This window comes from Hylobates moloch, unplaced genomic scaffold (genome assembly GCF_009828535.3).
Source record: "Hylobates moloch isolate HMO894 unplaced genomic scaffold, HMol_V3 SCAFFOLD_5, whole genome shotgun sequence".
NCBI lineage: Eukaryota > Metazoa > Chordata > Mammalia > Primates > Hylobatidae > Hylobates > Hylobates moloch.
In genome coordinates this window covers 101,841,662-101,846,894 of record NW_026652280.1, presented here as the reverse complement: position 1 = coordinate 101,846,894, position 5,233 = coordinate 101,841,662, and the positions used below count along the sequence as shown (strand labels likewise).

At 41.4% G+C, this 5,233-nt stretch overlaps 2 protein-coding genes and 1 non-coding gene across 3 annotated transcripts in view; 1 reads left to right on the top strand and 2 right to left on the bottom strand.

Annotated features, from left to right (window-relative positions):
* Positions 1-5,233, bottom strand: part of LOC116469401 (protein S100-A15A) — a 52,702-nt gene that overhangs the window by 8,606 nt on the left and 38,863 nt on the right. The gene's annotated exons all lie outside the window — the stretch shown is intronic.
* LOC116467924 (cingulin-like) overlaps positions 1-5,233 on the bottom strand; it is a 23,845-nt gene that overhangs the window by 1,237 nt on the left and 17,375 nt on the right. The gene's annotated exons all lie outside the window — the stretch shown is intronic.
* Positions 4,712-4,818, top strand: LOC116469977 (U6 spliceosomal RNA). The gene has a single exon (XR_004248425.1). It is a non-coding gene; the product is annotated as a U6 spliceosomal RNA (small nuclear RNA).

Sequence of the window (5,233 nt, the reverse complement as noted above, 5' to 3'; positions counted from 1 at the left end):
TTTTTATTTTTTTTTTTTGAGACGGAGTCTTGCTCTTTCGCCCAGGCTGGAGTGCAGTGGCGTGATCTCGGCTCATTGCAACCTCCATCTTCTGGGTTCAAGCAATTCTCTTGTCTCAGCCTCCCAAGTAGCAGGGACTATAGGCACCTGCCACCATGCCCAGCTAATTTTTGTATTTTTAATAGAGATGGGGTTTCACCATATTTATCAGGTTGGTCGCGAACTCCTGACCTCAGGTGATCCACCTGCCTCAGCCTCTCAAAATGCTGGGATTACAGACATGAGCCACCATGCCCGGCCAGCTTGATTATATTTTTATATTTATTTTTTAAATATCTTAAATCCTTAAGCCTTATTGTACTTTTTTCTCTGAATGACAAGTATGATTCATTTATTGATTATATTTGTATATTGATTGCCTTGGAGTTAGAAGGTTTGAGGAATCTAATTCTTTCTTCCCCAGTAATAAACTCTTGTTACTTCTGGCTGGAGGTATTAAGGTTGAAGAACAGATGAGTCTTATTTGTACTTTTTCTGCCTCAGGCAGCATTCTTTGTAAATAGAACACCCAGTCAAAGGTAAAAAGTCCCAGTGATGGTAAGCAACTTATTTGACAAGTTATTTATTCTTTTTTTTCCTTTTTGGGAAGACCAGATGCCAGTTAACATACTTCTCAGGTTCTCAGCTTTGCCAGGGGCAAACTTCATTGTTATTAATATGCACTTTTGCCCAGTGTTAAATTTTTGGACGTAGGTGCTTTAAAAATACTGGTATAGGCCAGGCGCTGTGGCTCACCCATGTAATCCCAGTACTTTGGGAGGCTGAAGCGGCAGATCACTTGAGGTCAGGGGTTTGAGACCAGCCTGGCCACATGGTGAAACCTCGTCTTCACTAAAAATACAAAAATTAGTCGGGTGTGGTGGCATGCACCTGTAATCCTAACTACTCGGGAGGCTGAGGCAGGAGAATTGCTTTAACCCAGGAGGTGGAGGTTGCAGTGAGCCGAGATCATGCCACTGCACTCCAGCCTGGGTGACAGAGCAAGACTCTGTCTCAAAAAAAAAAAAAAAAAAAAAAATATTGGTATAAAGGTTGAATCTGGCCAGGTGCGGTGGCTCATGCCTGTAATCTGAGCACTGTGGGAGGCCGAAGGGGCAGACCACTTGAGGTCATGAGTTCAAGACCAGCCTGACCAACATGGTGAAACCCCGTCTACTAAAAACACAAAAATTAGCTGGAGAATCACTTGAACTGGGGTGGTGGAAGTTGCAGTGATTCGAGACCACGCCAGTGCACTCTATCCTGGGCAACAGAGCAAGACTCTGTGTCAAAAAAAAACAAACAAACTGGGTGTGGTGGCACACACCTGTAATCCCTGCTACTCGGGAGGCTGAGGCAGGAGAATCGCTTGAGCCTGGGAGACAGAGGTTGTAGTGAGCTGAGATCAGGCCACTGCATTCCAGAGCTTGGGCAACAGAGTGAGACTGTGTCACACACACACACACACACACACACACACGCACAAAATAAATAAATAAATAATAAAAAATTGGGCTGGGTGCGATGGCCCACGCCTGTAATCCTAGCACTGTGGGAGGCTGAGGCGGGCGGATCACGAGGTCAGGAGATCGAGACCATCCTGGCCAACACGGTGAAACCCTGTCTCTACTAAAAATAGAAAAAATTAGGCAAGCGTGGTGGCGGGTGCCTGTAATCCCAGCTACTCTGGAGGCTGAGGCAGGAGAATGGCGTGAACCCAGGAGGTGTAGCTTGCAGAGAGCCGAGATGGTGCCACTGCACTCCAGCCTGGGCGACAGAGCCAGACTCCTCAAAAAAAAAAAAAAAAAAAAAAAAAAAAGGGATGTTTTATGATAATGGTTTTAAAAGTCAGGAAGAGAATACTGTTTTATCATGAGATTCAGGAGATCAAGACTATCCTGGCCAACATGGTGAAACCTGTCTCTACTGAAAATACAAAAAATTAGCTGGGCGTGATGGCGCGCACCTGTAGTCCCAGCTACTTGAGAGGCTGAGGCAGGAGAATCACTTGAACTTGGGAGGCAGAGGTTGCAGTGAGCCAAGATTGCACTACTGCACTCCAGCCTGGGCGACAGAGCAAGACTCCGTCTAAATAAATAAATAAATAAATGTAAAATGAAGAAGAGAAAACTGAAATGATTGAAATTTTGGGACCCTATAACTTTGAGGTTGTTGTTTTCTGCTCACTTGTATTTAGGCAGTTGCTAAGGCTGGGCAGTGGTTACACTAAATCATGACTGAAGAGAGACAAGATAGTTTTTGTTTTGTTTTCTAATACTATAAAGTGCTCCAGGCTCATCTTGTATATTTCCTGCTGTAGTCCTAGAATCAACCATTTATTTAAAGGTCCCTGGTTCCTTTATTGGTTTTACAGACCAAGATCTGGGCATTCTGGGCATTAGGGTGTGGTTTCTTTTAGGCCATTTCGGCTGACAGCAAAGAAATTTGTGTGTGTATATTAACTCTTGTGTATATACTTCTCTGTGTAACCCTCTGTATTATATTAAATTAAACATGAGTTCTGATTCTTCATCTCTACTGCATTACCACATGGATTATTCTAGCCTCCTCCCCTTGCTAATCTTCTGTGCATTTCCATTCCCACAGTGAGAAACTTGGCTTCTCCCATCTGCCACCCATTTACTTAATTGTTCAATTCCAGTACACTTGTTTAGCAGTATCAGAATTGTTAACGAGTACCCTCGTGGAAAACAACTTTATTGACTAAAGTACAGTACTTATTGGTAGTCCCTTTTGCGTTTAGTCTTGTAGACTCTTTTCCTTTTCAGTCACTTAGATCCATAACTTTTCCTCTACTCACTTTAGTGAGGTTTTTAAAAATACCTTTGAAATACAGTTAGGTTCTCTTGTCACAGTCTGGGATTCTTCCAACCTACTAACTGATTTTTAAAATATTTGCATATATTAAGGTTCACACTGTTCTTGTTTTTTTTTTTTTTTTTTTTAAATAGAGATGGGTTTCACCATGATGCCCAGGCTGGTCTCGAACTCCTGGGCTCAAGCAGTCCACCCGCTTTGGCTTCCCAAAGTGCTAGGATTACAGGTGTAAGCCACTGCGCCTGGCCAAGGTTCACTCTTTGTTCTATAAAGTTCTATAGATTTTGACATGCATTATGTTATATATGCACCATTACAGTATCATACAGAATAATTTCACTACCCTAAAAATTCCCTGTGCTTCGCCATTTCATCCTTGTCTTCTCCACAGGCCCCTGATAACCACTGATCTTTGCCTTTTCTGGAATGTCATATAATTGGAATAATACATATATAGTAGCCTTTCAGACTGGCTTCTTTCCCTTAGCAACATGGACTTAAGGTTCCTGCATGTCTTTTCATGACTTTTTTTTTAGATGGAGTTTCACTCTGTTGCCCAGGCTGGAGTGCAGTGGTGCAATCTTGGCTCACTGCAGCCTACACCTCCTGGGTTCAAGCGATTCTCCTGCCTCAGCTTCTTGAGTAGCTGGGATTACAGGCGCCCACTACCATGCCCAGCTAATTTTTGTATTTTTAGTAGTGATGGAGTTTCACCGCATTGGCCAGGCTGGTCTCAAGCTCCTGACCTCAGGTGAAACGCCCATCTTGGCCTCCCTGAGTACTGGGATTACAGGCATGAGCCAACTGCGTCCGACCTTTTCATGGCTTAATAGCTCATTTCTTCTTTTAGAGGCATAATATTCAACTGTATGGCTGTTCCACAGATTGTTTATTCATCTGTTGAAGGACATCTTGGTTACTTACAGTTTTTTGGTAATTATGAATAAAGCTGCCATAAACATTTATTTACGTGCAGGTTTTTTGTAGATGTAAGTTTTCAGCTCAGTTGTGTAAATACGTGGGAATGTGGTTGCTGGATCTTATGGTAAGACTGTAAAAAACTGCCAAACTGTCTTCCAAAGTGACTGTATCATTTTGTATTCCCACCAGCAGTGAATGAGGATTGCTGTTGCTCCACATCCTCACCAGCATTTGGTATTTGGTATTGTCAGTTTTTTTGATTTTAGTCATTCTAATAGGCATGTAGTGGTATCTTGTTTTCATTTGCAGTTTTCTGATGATGAATGATATTGAGCATCTTATATGCTTATTTGCCATCTGTATATCTTCCTTGGTAAGGTATCTGTCCAGATATTTTGCCCATTTTTAAATTGGGTTGTTTGTTTTCTTACTGTTGAGTTTTAATAGCTCTTTATATATTTTGGATACAAGTGTTTTATCAGATATGTGTTTTGCAAATATTTTCTCCTAGTCTGTTTTGTTTTTTCATTCACTTAACAGTGTCTCTTGCAGAGCAGAAGTTTTCAATTTTAATAAAGTTCAACTTTGCAATTTTTTTCCTTCATGGATCATGCTTTTTGGTGTTGTAGCTGAGATCTCATTGCCAACCCCCTAGATTTTCTCCTGTGTTATCTTTTAGAAGTTTTGTAGATTTGTATTTTTGTAATCCACTTTTAGGCAGCATTGGCTCAAACATTTCTAGATTAATTTGTTCTTCATGTTTACAATTTTACATGATTGCTTTCTAGTTTATTAAATTATTGTACTACAATTTTCTTAGATTTTCATCCCCCTATTGACTTTTTATAAAAACAAATTTGGAAACAACCTAAATAATAATGGATATGTTTGTGCTTAGCTTTTTTGTGTTTAGGCGCTTGCTTCAGCAGCCCATATAGTAAAATTAGAATGATACAGAGAAGATTAGCGTGGCCCCTGTGGAAGGATCATACGTAAATTCGTGAAGTGTTCCATATATATACACACACACACATATATACACATACATATATGCACATATACATATATATGTATGTGCATATATGTATATATATGTTTGTATATATGCGTGTGTATATATGTGTGTGTATATATATATTTTTTCTCAGAGACAGAGTCTCACTCTGTTACCCAGGCTGGAGTGCAGTGGGGCAATCTCAGCTCACTGCAGCCTCTGCTTCCTGGGTTCAAGCGATTCTCCCGCCTCAGCCTCCTGAGGGTCTACATGTGCATGCCACCATGCCCGGCTAATTTTTTGTATTTTTGGTAGAGACAGGGTTTTACCATGTTGGCCAGGCCTGGCCTCGAACTCCTGACCTCAGGTGATCCGCCTCAGCCTCCCCAAGTGCTGGGATTATAGGCGTGAGTCAATGTGCCCGGCTACTGTTCCATATAT